Source organism: Hyla sarda, chromosome 6 (assembly GCF_029499605.1).
Source record: "Hyla sarda isolate aHylSar1 chromosome 6, aHylSar1.hap1, whole genome shotgun sequence".
NCBI classification, from domain to species: domain Eukaryota; kingdom Metazoa; phylum Chordata; class Amphibia; order Anura; family Hylidae; genus Hyla; species Hyla sarda.
This window is the reverse complement of record NC_079194.1, coordinates 244957120-244976179: the sequence shown is the minus strand read 5'-3', so window position 1 is coordinate 244976179 and position 19060 is coordinate 244957120. Positions and strand designations below refer to the sequence as shown.

The 19060-nt window shown below is 50.3% G+C and overlaps 1 long non-coding RNA gene across 1 annotated transcript in view; it reads left to right on the top strand.

The window, feature by feature from the left end:
• LOC130276892 (uncharacterized) overlaps positions 1 to 15879 on the top strand; it is a 76479-nt gene extending 60600 nt beyond the window's left edge. Inside the window, exon 3 of the long non-coding RNA XR_008845284.1 lies at positions 15802 to 15879. This is a non-coding gene — a long non-coding RNA (uncharacterized LOC130276892). The remainder of the gene's footprint in view (positions 1 to 15801) is intronic.
• The last annotated feature ends 3181 nt before the right edge of the window (positions 15880 to 19060 follow it).

Below are 19060 nucleotides of genomic sequence, written 5' to 3'. Positions count from 1 at the left end.
AAACAACACACTCATAAGAAACATAAAAATAGCACTATTTTGCTTTAACTCAAAACACCCAAACTCGGGAAAAATCATACATAAAAAACACAACAAGCACTCACACTGCACACCATGTTTTTTTTTAAAATAATAATATTAATAATAATAATAATAATAATAATAATAACACTATACCACACTCACACATGCACACATATATATCCATATATTAACTACATTTACCCAAGAAACCAAAAATAAATAAATAAATAAATTAAATTCAACTCAAAATACCCAAACTCGGGAAAATTTCTCAGAAAACACAATACACACATGCTTACACACATCTTTACTACATACTACATATATAAACCAAAGAAAATAAATCCACAACGGGATACTAAAGAAACATTACTACAAAAACAAAACTGGTTTGACTGCCATGTCTATCTCTACTATAAATACTATATACTTAAAAAAAAAAAAAAAAAAAATAATAATAATTTTAAATAATAACATTACATACATTATACATACTATATACATAACTAACTATATACACTACTATGTACAATACTATACACAAACTATATACACCTATAAATAAATAGAAAACACACCTACAAATATAAAAGAACATTCTACACTAAACTGACCCTTCACCCACACCACCCGCCCTCCTGTACATGGGTCAGAGTTTTTTTCCATACAGTTCATAGTCCTCAATGTCCAGTCCACAACTGACCCATGCCAGGTCCACCAAAAGAAAAGACCACCACCACCCACAAATATACCCTCCCAACCTAGAACTCCTCCCAACCAACTTAACCATAACCAGCTTTAACATACATAAGCAAACAATACAACCCACTTTAGGCCCAAGTTCGGTGCCTGTAAGCCCTTCATAACCATAGCATCTGAAAACAAAACAAAAAGCTAGGGTGCACATGCATTAGCCCACCACCAGGAAGAAGGATGGCAATCCTGATACATACAAAATGTATATTCTTTCCCTAACTGCACCCTACCTCTCACCCTACCATTATCCCTAAAGATAAACTGACCCTACTATCACCCTAACCCTGTCCCTGCATCACTGTCCCTAACAAAAACAAGGGTACTCTACCCAAAAGGTCTAGTACCTAGGGCACATCAAAACAAAACCCTCTCCATAGAAGAGAAGCCCTACTGGTACCAAGACTGCCATACTCCAAAGACCTGATCTTCCCGAGGTCACCGGTGATGTTCCTACAGACCTCCACCTCGGAGAGAACTTTGCGCTGATTAGACACTAAACACCGTGCATTCCACGTGTAGTACCTAACCACTAAGCTGACTAAAAACAAAGTGCCCCGATCTCGGCCACCCAGGTTCCTGAATGCCCCATAAGCCCACTCTGGATAGGTAAGGCCGGCAAGTTGACTCCAGCCGATGGAAGCGCCCACCCGGTTGTAGACCCTTATATTAAAGGGACAATGAAGCAGGAAATGGTCCATGCTTTCCAGCATGTCCCCGCACTCTTCTCGGGGACATCCCCCGTCATCAGATCTCCTGCACTTCAAATTGTCCCTCACATATAGCTTCCCCTGAAAGCAGCGCCAGGCCAAGTCCCAAAACTTCTGGGGGATCCTTTTCATATTTAAGAGATACAACCCCACCCTCAGATCCCGACCTGGGCAGTCCCTGAGCTCCAGAGGCTTCTGGAAGTGGGTCAACAGAACCCGTTTGTCAAGGAACTGCCTTGACTGGGTCCTGATCTCCCACACTCCCAGACCCCACCGACGTATCGCCTTCAGAGTCGGGGTAGCATAAGCCGGAAGATGCCCATGGGGCGTACGGAGGTCCTTCACTTGCCCTCCTGTCTCCCATTCCTGGAAGAAAGGCCAAAACCATTCCCTGCAGGAGAGTACCCACTGAGGAGCCCTCTCTGACCAGAGGTTTGCGATGTTGGCTTTCAAGAAGGTGTTTGTTAAGAACACCACAGGGTTTACCATAGATAAACCCCCTAGTCTCCTTGTGCGGTACGTAACCTCTCTCTTGACTAGGTTCATCCTGTTCCCCCATAACAGTTGGAAAAACAGGCTGTAGATCCTAGTTTAGTAGGCCTCTGGCAAGATACATACACTGCCCAGATAGATAAACAAGGGGAGCAGGTACGATTTGATCAGGTGTACCCTTTCCCTGAGGGTCATAGACCAACCCTTCCACTGATCCACCCTATGAGTGGCATCCTGTAGCTTACCGTCCCAGTTTTTGGTGGGATAATCATCCTGGCCGAATGTGATGCCCAGAATTTTTGCTGAGTCTTGGGGCCCTGGGAGGGTGTCCGGGAGATCAAAAGTGGGATCTCCCCCTCGAAAATGGTGACATCATCAGCGTACGCCACCACTCTCTGGGCGACATCCAGCTCCGCCAGACTCATCCCGACTCCCGCCAACGGCCCACAATCTACCCTCCGGACGAAGGGATCGATTGCGAACACGTATAAAAGCGGGCTCAAAGGACAACCCTGACGAACTCCGGACCCCACCTCAAAAGAGCGGCCAGACCAACCGTTCACCAGCGGGAAACTCTCTGCCCCTGCATATAAGGTCTTAAGCCAATTAATAAAAGCACACAGTAAGCCATATCTCAGGAGGACGGACCAGAGGTACTCGTGGTTCACCCGATCAAATGCTTTGGCCTGATCCAGGGACAGCAAGTACCCCTTCCAGAGACCTGCACTACTCCGCTCCACTGCCTCCCGGACACCGAGAACAGCACTTAAGGTGCTTCGGCCTGGAACAGAGCAGTGCTGGGCCCCAGAAAGGAGCCGGGGTGCAAACTTCACCAGCCGATTAAACAGTATCTTGGCCAGAAGCTTCCTGTCCGTATTGAGAAGAGCTATGGGCCTCCAATTCTCAATACGGCTGGGATCTTTACCCTTTGAGAGAAGAATCAGGGCTGACATCCTCATTGACTTCGGCAGAGTGCCCGAGGAGAGACACTCATTGAATACCTCAGTCAAGAGGGGAGCTAAAGACTCCTTAAAGGTCTTGTACCACTCGGATGTTAAGCCATCCGGACCTGGTGACTTCTTGGGGGCAAGCCCCTCGATCGCCAGTCTCACTTCCTCTTCCCTGATTTTTTCTGCCAAAACATCAAGAGAGGGGTCTACCCCTGGCTCAGGAATGGTTTCAGCCAGGAAAGCCGACATCCCGTCTCGATCTAGATCCTTCCTTCCCAAGAGGTGCGAGTAGAAGGATCTGACGACCTCCAAGATCCCTGATCTGGACCGATTCAGAGATCCCGTACTATCAATCAGTCCTGAAATGACTTTACTACTCACTGACATCTTACAGTTTCTGTAAGGGTCGGGCGAGCGGTACTTCCCGAAATCCCTCTCAAAAACCAAAGATGCGTGCCTATCGTACTGACACCTCATCAGCAAGGACTTCACTCTGGAGATATCCTCCCGGCTACCTCCAGTCGAGACGAGAAGCTCGAGTTTCCTCCTCAGTCCCTGATACAGGCGATACCTATTCAGGGACCTGAGGCTCGAGAGCTGGCGGAAGAACCCCGCAACCCGCTTCTTGAACATCTCCCACCACTCTGACTTACTACTACATAGGCCCAGTAAAGGTACCTGACTCTGAAGAAAATCCTGAAAGGACTGTCTTACCTCCGCTTCCTCCAGGAGCGCCGAATTCAGCTTCCAATAACCTTTACCCATCCGAGGGGTCTCTGAAACATTCAGGGAAAACAAAATCATACAGTGATCGGAGAACTCCACCTCAACCACGGACACTGCAGAAGAGACAGCTTCCTCCTTCAAATAAAACCTATCTATCCTAGACCTGCAGCTACCTCGATGATAGGTGAAACCCGCGTGGCCTGAGGGGCTCCGGATGTGGGCGTCCTCTAGGCGAGCTTCCCTAACTATACTATTGAGAGCTATGCTATCATAAGCCAACCGATCATTGGAGCCTCTCCTATCTTGGGATCTCGTGACAGTATTGAAATCCCCTCCAAAGATCACCTGTCGGCTTGTAAAAAGAAAGGGCTTAATCCTCATAAAGAGATCTTTTCGTCCCCACTTGGTTTGCGGGGCGTAGATGTTAATGAGTCGGAGCTCTTGCCCCTTCATGAGGACATCTAAGATCAGGCACCTCCCCATTTCTAACTCAATAACCCGTCTGCATTCAACAGGAGCGGTAAAAAGGACCGCCACCCCACTATACGGCTCAGCCGCAAGAGACCAGTGGGAGGGGCCACGCCTCCACTCTCTCCTGGCTTTTACCAGAGAGGCAAGATCTGACAACCTGGTCTCCTGCAGATACAAAATATCGGCTTCAACATGGCCGAGAAAATCAAAGGCTGCGAATCTAGCCCTATCAGACTTTATGCTGGCACAGTTAATAGATGCCAGCGTCAATGGGGTGAGTGCCGCCATCATGGGTGATTGAGTTAGATAGCCCTAACCCCCTCATTTCTGTTTTTTCTTTACCCCCTCATCCCCGGAAGAGGAGGCTTCTTTCTCTTTAAACCTTTTTTTGGACTCAGACTGGTCCATTTTTAAATCGCCATCTCCGCCTGGCTCTGGTTTGGCCCCATCCCCTGAGGAAATTGCCCCATGTGGACAGGGCCCAGTTCCCCCTGGAGGCTCCCCCACTTCAGGCACCCCATCCTTGACCCCCCCCTCCATGGAGAGGGAGGAGATGTCTTCAAGGACAGAGTACCGGTTAGACAGATCAATCAGAGGGGGGGCAGGTAAGCTTCCGCTTGGGACCTGATCCGTAGCACGGGGCCTAGAGGGCTCTGACCTCTTCTTTCTCCCTTTACTGCCCTTCTTTTTTGGCCTCTCTTCACCCTCCTCATCCACACTTTCACAGTGGGAGGAATCGGAAAGATCGGCCTTGCTGCCCTCTTCTTTACAGATTCTCCCCATTTCCTCATCCAGCACATTCTCCTCCAGGGCCTCAGCAGTTTCAGGACTAACCTCTGGAGCAGAGCCAGAAGCTACCCCTGCCACATGGGAACTCTCCAGTTCCCTGCTCCTTCTGCGATTAGCCTCCCGCCTCAGCTTGGCGGGACTTTTCCTCTTCACTGACCCTGTTGCACCTTCACCCGCACTCGTGCCCTCCCCAGCTGAAGCAACATTACTGCTGTCTCCAGCCAAGGTGACCGTCGCACGGGCAAAGGCGCTAGGACAACGGCTGAAAGGGTGTCCTAAGACACCACACAGATGACACCTGATCTGCCTACAGGATGCGGCAAGATGACCTACCCCACCACACAGAGCACAGACCTGCACAGTACAGGCTGCGCTAAAGTGAGTGGGGCTGACGCACCTGTGACAGACCTTGGGCTGCCCCTGGTAGAAAATTTGGATTCTGTCTCTCCCAAGAAAAGCAGCTGATGGGATGTGGGCAACAGTGCTCCCCGAACGCTTCAGTTTGACGGAAAACGTCCAGGCCCCAGACCAGATCCCATGTTCGTCATAGTTCTTTTTTGGCATGTCCGTCACATCACCATATCGGCTGAGCCAGGTCATGATATCATAGCAAGATAGTGACTCGTTACGTGTCAAAACGGTCACTTTCTTGGTCAAATTCTGACGGGATATCGCCTTTACGGCAAAATCCCGCCAGCCGGGCTCGTTTTTCACCACCTCATAGTTCGACCAGAAGAGTTCAAGACCCTCCGGCCGAACAAAGCTGATGTCAAACTCAGAAGTAGCGTAGGGGTGGATCAGGGCAAAGATGTCACTTGCCCTGAATTCCATTTGGAGGAGGAGTTCAACCACCTTACCCCGTGGCGGACACACATCTTCGCCCCTCCACACTAAACGGACCACATTCCTACGGCCACTTTCCTGCCCGGATGTCGGGAGGGACCAGACCACCTCCCCATTATGTTCTCGGAATGCGCCTAAGCCATGTCTTTCTATCCAAAAAGACAGGTCAACCTCACCCCTCCCCTCTACATGGATTGACCTGTCTCCCCTACGTAGAGCCTCCAGTAGGCGCTGTTGCAAGTGACCACCAGAGCCAGACGGAGATGGGGATCCCCCTGATCCCCCGGCAGTGACGCTGGCATAGCTTCTGGGAGAAGCAGCCACTACCGGGGGGGCAGTCGAACCAGAACCTGATCCAGACCCCAAACCAGCACCCTTATTCTTAACAGAGGTGTCTGCCACCAATCCTCTCTCTGGCATTCCACTACCACCCCTCTCTTGCACTCCACTTGCACCCCTCTCTTGCACTCCACTTGCACCCTTCTCTTGCACCCCACAAGTTCCCCCCTCATCCACACTGCTACCACAACTCCTCCCATGCACACTATAACTCACATTCTGCACATTACCATTTTTAGTCACATTTTTTCCCTCACTTTCACTCTTGCCTACACTGTCCCTTGATGTATTAGAGGCCGGGCTGGCTTGGTCTATAGCTCCGTGTACAAGGGTTGCTGGCTTAAGGATCAGCGCTGCACAGCTCCTCCGTTCAGTCTTCTGGGGCACGGACACAGGCTCCGCCCCCTCGCACAGCGCCATAGATTTTGGCGAGAGCTGTCCCACCGGATGCACTCCCGCCCCGCTTACTGCAGCTGACGGGCGCAGAACCTCCCCCTTCACAGGGGAGAGTCCCGACGCGCCAGAACTGGTACCAACTGTGTAACCTAGGGGACCGCCCCCCGAACCAACAAGGTCCGGCACCCGGACACTCCCCCCCCTCACAGGGGAGTGCCCCGCAGTGCCAGGACCTATACTGCCAGCTTCAATCGGGGGACCGCCCCCCAAATTGGTAAATCTGCCGCTATTTTCTGGTGCCTGGACACCCTCCCCCCTCACAGGAGGGTGCCCTTTTTTTTCTATAGCACCCGCGGCCATTTTGGGTGCACTACATGCTGGCCCCGCTCCACTACAGAAACGGGGTCTGGCAGATTGGGGGACCCAGCACCCTGAACCGACTTTTCAGCCGACCCAGGCTGCTGGAAGGGAGCAAAGACAAACTTCACTGCCTGTGTCTTCTTCCTCTTCTTGCCCTTCGCTTTTTTCTTCTCCTCTGGGCCCAAATCATCCCCGAAAGAAAAATTTTCTAGACGAGTGGGGGACTCCTGCATAACAATTGCCCGCAGGAGACCCCCATCTGCCAAGCCGCTGCAATCACTACAGTCACTGCCATCCTCATCGTCCTCACTGGAGGGAGGTAAGGCCACCTGAGCCGGGTTTATGTAGTCCGCACTCAGGGTAAGTGGGGGGTCTGGGGTAACAGTGGTGGTGGTACAAACAGAACCCGTGTACATATCCCCCTCACTCACATCCCCCTCCTCACCTTCCTCCATCTCCTCCTCCTCCTCACTCTCATCTTGGTGACTTTCTTTTTCTGCACCTCTGGAGACCCCCTTTTTGGGGAACCTCTCTTCATTTAGAATCTTCTCACTGAAGAAGCCGGCTCCAGCCACAATGTCTGCTCTCAGCTGAACAATCTCCTCCACCTCTTTCTTTAGTGCTCTCACCTTTGCAGTGAACGCTGCTCTCTTACCCTTGGCTGCTGTATCCGCCTGGTAAGTTGCAAACTTAATGTCTTCTCTTAGACCTCGTAGCTGTTTCCCAAGCTGTTCATATTGGGCCATCTTTGCCTGGATTCTAGATCCGAAAGTCTCCAGGGATTCCCTTGGCTCCTTTACCCCCCATTGCTGGGGTTCTGAGGAGCCTGAGGTAGAAGCCTTCACTCCACTCCTCTGCCTGGATGAGCTTCTTTTCCCAGAGGAACTTTTGCTGGAAGCCTTGCAGCTCCCAGCTGGGGATGGGGGAGGGGGCCCCACATGGCGATGGGCCCTAGTGGATCGTCTCACCCCATCCTGGCTGCTGGCCGTCGCATTTTCCTTTGCACCCCCCGCCGGCCGGGTACGGGGAGTGCAAGATGAAGCCTCATGGGGCTCCATAGCAGGAAAACCCTCTACCCAGGTATCTGCCACACACCTGGGGAGGGGCGGATGGAAATCACTGCTTCACTGGAAGAGTCTGGAAGTAACAGGAGCTCAGACACACCCAACCTCTCTCCAGAGCTGTACTCACTATTCTGCTGGTGAGGTCACTGTGTACATACATTACATTACTGATCCTGTACTGATCCTGAGTTATATCCTGTAGATCTTTTATTAAAATTTCAAACATAACAATAAAAAAATTACAAAACATAAACATATCATATCCGACAGAACATATCAATATAACGATCATAAAACCAACACCATAGCATAAAATACAACACCGGTCCACCCCACACTCATTCCTGCACACAAACAAATATATACAATATTTACAAAAGACATATTCCTATAATACCCATAATACCCATACCATACTAATAAACTATATACACTAATATACACTAATACTAAATGTGATTTTCCTGGCCCAGTTGCAATACCAAAAACCCAATACCAGTAATATACCAAAAGAATAACAACAACAACAATAATAATATATACAAAATAATAAAAACCAACACAAACAAAATAACACCACTTTTTTTTATTTTTCTATTTTTTTTTTTTTTGGCCCTGAGCTGGTCCCGCATCCCATGCCCCCAGTACATGTTACCAGACGTCCATGAACCAGTCCAGGATTTTCTGTATATATAAAAGTCCCATACAAACCCCCTCCCCCCTTTTTAACCCACTACCCAACCTAAACTAAACCCAATCCCCAGGTGGCATCACACAATATATACAATATATACATTACATAAAATATACACAGACTAACAATATATACAATACATAAGTATACAAATAGACTACAACAATAAATACAATAACAAATACATATAACACTATAAGCCAAACAACAAACCCCTAAAGCTCAAGTTCAGTGCCTGCAAGCCCTATATTACCATAAACCGACTTCTCAAAACAAAAGACTAATGTGCCAGCATCAGCCCACCACCAGGGGGAGACAACGGGCTAAGGCACTTTAAAGGCAGAGCCCCTCCACAGACGAGAGGCCCTGCCAGCACCCAGCCTCTCGTACTCCAGAGAACGCACCTTCACCAGGTCACCGAGAATGTTCCTAACCACCACATCCACAGGGAGGATTTTACGCTGCGTCGACACTAAACACCGTGCATTCCACGTGTAGTACCTGATCACTGAGCTGACTAGGAATAAAGTGCACCGGTCCCAGCCTCCAAGGTTTCTGAATGCCCCATAGGCCCATTCCGCATAGGAGAGACTGGCCAGCCGAGGCCAACCAATGGAAGCGCCCACCCTGGTGTCAACCTCTGTGTTAAAGGGACAATGAAGCAGAAAATGCTCCATGCTTTCCAGCATGCCTCCACACTCTTCGCGGGGACATCCCCGGTCATCAGAGCTCCTGCACTTCAGATTGTCCCTCACACACAGTTTCCCATGGAAGCAGCGCCAAGTCAAGTCCCAAAACTTCAAGGGGATCCTGATAGAATTCAAAAGCTCTAAACCCACCTCCAGATCCCGACTTGGGCAGTCCTTGAGCGCCAATGGCCTCTGGAAATGAGAAGACAGGACCCTCTTGTCAAGGAATTTCCTCGACAGAGTCCTAATCTCCCCCATCCCCAGACCCCACCGACGAATAACCTTCAGAACCGGGGTAGCGTAAGCCGGGAGATGCCCGTGTGGTGTGCGAAGATCCTTTACTTGCCCTCCTGTCTCCCATTCCTGGAAGAAAGGCCAAAACCATCCCCTACAGGAGGATACCCACGGAGGAGCCCTCTCTGACCAGAGGTTTGCTATATTGGTCTTAAGAAAGGTATTCACTAGGAATACCACAGGGTTGACCATACACAACCCCCCTAGTCTCCTTGTACGGTAAGTAACCTCCCTCTTCACTAGGTTCAGTCTGTTCCCCCATAACATTTGGAAGAACACACTGTAGACCCGGGTCCAAAGAGGTTCTGGCAACATGCATACACTGCCCAGGTATATCAGTAAAGGGAGCAGGAATGTTTTGATCAGGTTAACCCTTTCCCGGAGGGTCAAAGACCAACCCTTCCACTGATCCACCTTCTGAGCGGCGCTCTTAAGCCTGCTGTCCCAGTTTTGTTTGGGGTAATCCCCTTGGCCAAATTCGATGCCGAGAACTTTTGCAGATTCCTGGGGCTCTGGAAGGGCGTCTGGGAGATCAAAATTAGGATCTCCCCCTCCCAGCCAGAGACTCTCGCACTTATCCCGGTTGATCTTGGACCCGGATGCCTCCGAGTAGCGGTCCACCTCTGACATCACCCATTGGCCTTCCTCTTGTGAGGAGACAAACACGGTGACATCATCAGCATACGCTACCGCCCTCAGAGCCAAATCCGGCACCGCCAGGTCCATTCTCACCCCCGCCAACGGTCCACAATCAATCCTCCTAGGAAAGGATCAATTGCAAACACGTACAGCAACGGGCTAAAAGGACAACCCTGACGGACACCAGACCCAACCTCAAAAGAGCGGCCAATCCAACCATTCACAAGCGGGAAACTCTCTGCCCCTGCGTACAAGGTCTTAAGCCAATCAACAAACCCCCCCGGCAGGCCATATCTCAGAAGAACAGACCAGAGGTACTCATGGTTAACCCGATCAAACGCTTTTGCCTGATCCAAGGACAGCAAGTACCCCTTCCAGTGGCCAGCCCTACCCTGCTCCACAGCCTCTCGGACACTGAGCACAGCACTAAATGTACTGCGGCCCGGAACAGAGCAATGCTGAGCCCCCGAAAGGAGCCGGGGTGCAAACTCCACCAGCCGGTTAAACAGCACTTTTGCCAGAATCTTTCGGTCCACATTGAGAAGCGCTATGGGACGCCAATTCTCAATGTGGAACGGGTCTTTACCCTTTGACAGGATGATCAGCGCTGACCTCCTCATTGACTTTGGCAGAGTTCCCGAGGATAGACACTCATTAAATACCTCAGTCAACAGGGGAACCAAAGTGTCCTTAAAGGTCTTATAGAACTCAGATGTTAAGCCATCTGGACCGGGTGACTTCTTGAGGGCAAGCCCATCAATAGCCATCCTGACTTCCTCTTCCCGGATCATCTCTGTCAAAACGTCAAGAGAGGGGTCTACTCCTAGTTCAGGGATGGTTTCAGCCAAGAAAGCTGACACCTTATCCCGATCTAGATCCTTCCTTCCCAAGAGGTGCGAGTAAAAGGATCTGACGACCTCCAAGATCCCTGATCTGGACCTTTTCAAGGATCCCGTACTATCAATCAGTCCTGAGACTACCTTACTATTCACTGACATCTTGCAGTTTCTGTAAGGGTCGGGCGAGCGGTACTTCCCGTAATCCCTCTCAAAAACCAAAGATGCGTGCCTATCGTACTGACACCTCATCAGCAAGGATTTCACTCTGGAGATATCATCACGACTACCTCCAGTCGAGACAAGGTGCTCAAGTTTCTTCCTCAGGCCCTGGTACAAACGGTACCTGTTTAGGCTTCTGAGGCCTGAGAGCTGGCGGAAGAATCTCGCAACCCTTTTTTTGAAGATCTCCCACCACTCTGACTTACTGCTACAAAGGCCCAGCAATGGTACCTGGCTCTGAAGAAAATCCTCAAAGGACTGTCTTATCTACGCTTCTTCCAAGAGAGACGAATTCAGCTTCCAATAGCCTCTGCCCATCCGGGGGGTCTCTGTAACATTCAGAGAAAACAAAATTAAACAGTGATCGGAGAACTCCACCTCAACAACAGACACAACAAGAGACGGCCTCCTCCTTTAAATAAAACCTATCTATCCTAGACCTACAACTACCCCTATGATAGGTGAATCCCGCGTGGCCTGGGGTGTGCCGGATGTGGACATCCACCAGGCGAGCCTCACTCGCTATGCTATTTAGGGCGACACTATCATAAGTCAGCTTGTCTCTGGCACCTCCCCTGTCTTGGGGCCTCGTGACAGCATTAAAGTCCCCTCCAAAGACCACCTGCCGACTTGTAAAAAGATAGGGCTTGATCCTCATAAAGAGACACTTCCGGTCCCACTTAGACTGTGGGCCGTAGATGTTAATAAGGAGAAGTTCTTGTCCCTTCATGAGGACATCTAAGATCAGGCACCTCCCCATTTCTAACTCGATAACCCGTCGGCATTCTACCGCTGCGGTAAAAAGGACCGCCACTCCGCTATACGGCTCGGCCCCAAGAGACCAGTAGGAGGGCCCATTCCTCCACTCTCTTTTAGCCTTGTAGATAGATGACATATCTGTTAGCCTGGTCTCTTGCAAAAATAAAATATCAGCATTAATATGGGCAAAAAAATCATAGGCCGCAAATCGAGCCGTATCTGACTTTATGCTGGCAACATTAATGGATGCCAGAGTCAACGGAGAGGGTGCCGCCATCAAGGGTGATTGAGTTAGACAGCTTTCTTTTTCCCACCATCCTTCCCATCCACCCCACCACCCTCCTCATCAGATGATGGTTTACCCCTTTTTAGTGAGATGGATGTGTCCATTTTCCCTTTATTTACATTTTCCTCGTCCCCTGACTCTGAGCCAGTCCCCCCCCCCTGAAGACATAGGTTCCCCAGGGAGAGAGGACTCAGGGTCCCCTGTGGGCCCCACCGCAACATCCGGAACCTCACCCCCAGCCTCCTTCTCCGAAGAGGAAATGTCGCGGAGGGCTCGGAACCGGTTGGAGAGACCAATCAGAGGGGGGTCAGTTGTACCTTCCTTTGGCATCTGGCGGGTGGGAGAAGATTTTAAATCTCCCTTTTTCTTATTCCTCCGAGTACCCCGCTTTGTTTCTGCCCATCTCCCTCTGTCCTCATCCGCGCTCTCACCATGGGAGGACAGCGAGGAGACAGTATCCTCCTCTTTGTGGATCCTTCCAGTCTCCTCATCCAGTTCACTATCCCCCAGGGCCTCAGCAGTAACACTGGTCGCAGGGACAGGATCAGAAGCCACCTCAGCTGGCTGATGCTCCTGTGACTCCCGAATCTCCCTATCCCTTTGACGCTTCTTGAGACGCCTCAGTTGGGCAGGCGTCTTCTGCTTACTTTTCTTCCCTGGCCCCTGCACCCCTTCATCCCCACCAGCCATCCCCCCAGCAGAGTTCACCTCATGGCTTACCCCCACTGGGGCAACAACCGCGTTGACAAAGGAACGAGGGCAGCGACTGAATGGGTGACCTAAGTCACCACACAGGTGACACCTAATCTCTGCACAAGATGCAGCGAGATGGCCTATTTCCCCACACAGAGTGCACTTCTGCACAGTGCAATTGGCACTAAAATGTGTGGGGTCACCACATCTGTGACAGAGCTTCGGCTGACCCTGGTAGAAGATCTGGATACGATCCCTTCCGAGGAAGGTCGCAGATGGTATATGGGTAACGGTGTTTCCTGAAAGCTTAAGCTTGACCATAAACGTTCAGGTCCCTGACCAGATGCCATATTCATCCCTGTTCTTTTTTGGGACCTCCACCACCTCTCCATACCGACCTAGCCACGTCATGATGTCAATACAAGAAAGTGATTCGTTACGGGTTAAAACGGTCACTTTCTTGACATTGTTTTGGCGAGACACCACCTGAATGGCAAAGTCTCGCCAGCCGGGCTCATTCTTTAGCAGCTCATAATTCGACCAGAAGAGCTCAAGCCCCTCTGGCCGAACAAAGCTGATATCGAACTCAGGGGTACCATGAGGATGTATCAAGGCGTAGATGTCAGCTGCCTTAAAGCCCAACTTCAGCAGAAGCTCAACAACTTTAGATCATTAACCTCCTCATTCATACTGGCTGGACCGGTGCGTTCTGGTGCAGATAGTGTACCATCAGCATCACTGGGTACCAGAGCTGGAGCCACCACCACAGGACAGGTCACCGGTCCTTTATACAAGGACCGGGAAGCCTGCCTAGCCTGTTTATTAGTGGCCCCAGCCCTGTTTTTACTGGTACCCTCCGCCTCATCAGTACTGGAGTTTTCTGCTCCTGGGCGCCGCTGTTCTGGATAAGCGGCGCCAATACAAAATAAAGGTTTTAGTCCAGTCTTTCTGGGAGGCGAAGACATCTTGGCCCCAGCAGCTCTTTCACCATGACACCGCTGCTCCAAAGGAACAGCAGTGCCAACGCTCAGAGCCACCGGAGCTCCCGCAGCTGACTCTGGCACAAAGCCGCCCCCCCTCCCGTTAGGGAGCAGCCCAATGTGCCAGAGCCATCCATGCCCATCGCTGGGCAAATATCACTGTCCGACCTCACAGCCGATACATTGTCTGCTCCACCACTGTTACTACAAACAGCGATGGAGCTCACCGCCACACTAGACTCCATACTCTCCCCACTCTCCTGCACTGAGTCCACAGCAGAACTCAGGCTGGGCTGAGAAATGGGGTTCACACAGTGAGCTGACCCTACGGCCAGTCCGGGGGGCTCAGGGAGGGGGGTATATACAAATGTTACCTGCTCCTGGAGCTTGGTCTTCTTTAGCTTCTTTTTCCTTCCCCCAGGTGCCTCCTCTGGTAACTCATCCCCAAACGTGAAGTCCTGGAGGCGACCTGGGGACTCCAGGAGCTGGATCTGGGCCATCAGCGCCCCTCCCTGGTGACTGGTGCTGCTCTCATCCCCCGAACCGCCAGAGCCACGGCCAGATGACATCGCCACTTGCCCTGCAGGGAGCCCACTGTATGGGGTCAGATGTTGCCAACCCCCGGGTGGATTTGGCTCAACATTATCGGCCTCCGCAGCGTCTCCTTCCTCCTCCACCCGTGGCTGAAGCCCCCTCAGCCGTCTCTGCTTCTCTCTCTCCATTGTATGAAAGCGGTCTTCATTTAAAAGTTTTTCCCTAAATGGCCCGCTGTTCTCTAAAATAAAAGTTCTCTTCTTCTCCAGTATCCTTATTTCATTTTTCAGCTGTTTAATCCGGGCTGACAGCTCAGCTTTCTGTTGTTTCGCCGCAGTTTCCATCAGGGCTTTTGCTTCCCGTACCTCCTCCTGGAGCCTATACAAGCTGCCCCTTGCTTCCTCATATCCACGGATGTGTTCTGCCACACGAGAGTTATGGGGGACTCCAGACTCCCGGGCCCTAGGCATCCCCCAATCCTCCTCCACACATCCGTGGGCATTTAGCTTTGCTCCAGGAGGAGTATCACAGTCCACATTGTCAGGCCTTGTTGTCACAGTACCTGTGCTTCCGGAACTTCTTGCACTTGTAGTCCCACAACTTGCAGGGCCAGCCTTGTGGCTGCTCTTTGTCTCTACGGGTTCAGGGGTGGCTGGAGATGCATCGCTGCACCTCCTGGCAGAGCGCCTCAACCCGGAGACCTCTGATGCACTTCCTGACGCTGGTCCCTCCACACCTGGTCGCTGGCTCCCCCTGCCCCCCGCGGACCTGATTCGGGGGGCAGGTGTTGGGGTTCTCCTCTCCTCGCTCATGCCTGAACACACGCTCTCCCTCTGGGGAAGGAAGAACGCTGTCCGGCACAGATGACACGGCAGAGGTCAGAGCGCACACACACCAAACAATCCAGCAAACGACTTCCTCCACACTCAGCAGACTCACAGGAAGATGCTCCCTCTAGTGGCCAGACTCCAGAGCTGTACTCACTACTCTGCTGGTGAGGTCACTGTGTACATACATTACTTATCCTGTACTGATCCTGAGTTATATCCTGTATTATACTCCAGAGCTGTACTCACTATTCTGCTGGTGAGATCACTATGTACACATATTACATTACTTATCCTGTACTGATCCTGAGTTATATCCTGTATTATACTCCAGAGCTGCACTCACTATTCTGCTGGTGAGGTCACTGTGTACATACATTACATTACTTATCCTGTACTGATCCTGAGTTATATCCTGTATTATACTCCAGAGCTGTACTCACTATTCTGCGGATGAGGTCACTGTGTACATACATTACATTACTTATCCTGTACTGATCCTGAGTTATATTCTGTATTATACTCCAGAGCTGTACTCACTATTCTGCGGATGAGGTCACTGTGTACATACATTACATTACTTATCCTGTACTGATCCTGAGTTATATTCTGTAGATCTTTTATTAAAATTTCAAACATAACAATAAAAAAAATTACAAAACATAAACATACCATATCCGACAGAACATATCAATATATCGTATCGTAAAACCAAACACCATAGCATAAAATACAACACCGGTCCACCCCACACTCATTCCTGCACACAAACAAATATATACAATATTTACAAAAGACATATTCCTATAATACCCATTATACCCATACCATACTAATAAACTATATACACTAATATACACTAATACTAAATGTGAATTTCCTGGCCCAGTTGCAATACCAAAAACCCAATACCAGTAATATACCAAAAAGAATAACAACAACAACAATAATAATATATACAAAATAATAAAAAACCAACACAAACAAAATAACACCACTTTTTTTTTATTTTTTTTTTTGGCCCTGAGCTGGTCCCGCATCCCATGCCCCCAGTACATGTTACCAGACGTCCATGAACCAGTCCAGGATTTTCTGTATATATAAAAGTCCCATACAAACCCCCTCCCCCCTTTTAACCCACCACCCAACCTAAACTAAACCCAAACCCCAGGTGGCATCACACAATATATACAGTATATACATTACATAAAATATACACAGACTAACAATATATACAATACATAAGTATACAAATAGACTACAACAATAAATACAATAACAAATACATATAACACTATAAGCCAAACAACAAACCCCTAAAGCTCAAGTTCAGCGCCTGCAAGCCCTATATTACCATAAACCAACTGCTCAAAACAAAAAGACTAATGTGCCAGCATCAGCCCACCACCAGGGGGAGACAATGGGCTAAGGCACTTTAAAGGCAGAGCCCCTCCACAGACGAGAGGCCCTGCCAGCACCCAGCCTCTCGTACTCCAGAGAACGCACCTTCACCAGGTCACCGAGAATGTTCCTAACCACCACATCCACAGGGAGGATTTTACGCTGCGTCGACACTAAACACCGTGCATTCCACGTGTAGTACCTGATCACTGAGCTGACTAGGAATAAAGTGCACCGGTCCCAGCCTCCAAGGTTTCTGAATGCCCCATAGGCCCATTCCGCATAGGAGAGACTGGCCAGCCGAGGCCAACCAATGGAAGCGCCCACCCTGGTGTAAACCTCTGTGTTAAAGGGACAATGAAGCAGGAAATGCTCCATGCTTTCCAGCATGCCTCCACACTCTTCGCGGGGACATCCCCGGTCATCAGAGCTCCTGCACTTCAGATTGTCCCTCACACACAGTTTCCCATGGAAGCAGCGCCAAGTCAAGTCCCAAAACTTTAAGGGGATCCTGATAGAATTCAAAAGCTCTAAACCCTCCTCCAGATCCCGACTTGGGCAGTCCTTGAGCGCCAATGGCCTCTGGAAATGGGAAGACAGGACCCCCTTGTCAAGGAATTTCCTCGACAGAGTCCTAATCTCCCCCATCCCCAGACCCCACCGACGAATAACCTTCAGAACCGGGGTAGCATAAGCCGGGAGATGCCCGTGTGGTGTGCGAAGATCCTTCACTTGCCCTCCTGTCTCCCATTCCTGGAAGAAAGGCCGAAACCATCCCCTACAGGAGGATACCCACGGAGGAGCCCTCTCTGACCAGAGGTTTGCTATATTGGTCTTAAGAAAGGTATTCACTAGGAACACCACAGGGTTGACCATACACAACCCCCCTAGTCTCCTCGTACGGTAAGTAACCTCCCTCTTCACTAGGTTCAGTCTATTCCCCCATAACATTTGGAAGAACACACTGTAGACCCGGGTCCAGAGAGGTTCTGGCAACATACATACACTGCCCAGATATATCAACAAAGGGAGCAGGAATGTTTTGATTAGGTTAACCCTTTCCCGGAGGGTCAAAGACCAACCCTTCCACTGATCCACCATCTGAGCGGCGATCTTAAGCCTGCTGTCCCAGTTTTGTTTGGGGTAATCCCCTTGGCCAAATTCAATGCCGAGAACTTTTGCAGATTCCTGGGGCTCTGGAAGGGCGTCCGGGAGATCAAAACTAGGATCTCCCCCTCCCAGCCAGAGACTCTCACACTTATCCTGGTTGATCTTGGACCCGGATGCCTCCGAGTAGCGGTCCACCTCTGACATCACCCATCTGACCTCCTCTTGTGAGGAGACAAACACAGTGACATCATCAGCATATGCTACCGCCCTCAGAGCCGAATCCGGCACCGCCAGGTCCATTCTCACCCCCGCCAACGGTCCACAATCAATCCTCCTAAGGAAAGGATCAATTGCAAACACGTACAGCAAAGGGCTTAAAGGACAACCCTGACGGACACCAGATCCAACCTCAAAGGAGCGACCAATCCAACCATTCACAAGCGGGAAACTCTCTGCCCCTGCATACAAGGTCTTAAGCCAATCAACAAACCCCCCCGGCAGGCCATATCTCAGAAGAACAGACCAGAGGTACTCATGGTTAACCCGATCAAACGCTTTTGCCTGATCCAAGGACAGCAAGTACCCCTTCCAGTGGCCAGCCCTACCCTGCTCCACAGCCTCCCGGACACTGAGCACAGCACTAAATGTACTGCGGCCCGGAACAGAGCAATGCTGAGCCCCCGAAAGGAGCCGGGGTGCAAACTCCACCAGCCGGTTAAACAGCACTTTTGCCAGAATCTTTCTGTCCGCATTGAGAAGAGCTATGGGACGCCAATTCTCAATGTGGGACGGGTCTTTACCCTTTGACAAGATGATCAGCGCTGACCTCCTCATTGTCTTTGGTAGAGTGCCCGAGGATAGACACTCATTAAAAACCGCAGTCAAGAGGGGAACCAAAGTGTCCTTAAAGGTCTTGTAGAACTCAGATGTTAAGCCATCCGGACCGGGTGACTTCTTGAGGGCAAGCCCATCAATCGCCATCCTGACTTCCTCTTCCCGGATCATCCCTGTCAAAACGTCAAGAGAGGGGTCTACTCCTGGTTCAGGGATGGTTTCAGCCAAGAAAGCTGATACCTTATCTCGATTTAGATCCTTCCTTCCCAAGAGGTGCGAGTAGAAGGATCTGACGACCTCCAGGATCCCTGATCTGGACCTTTTCAAGGATCCCGTACTATCAAT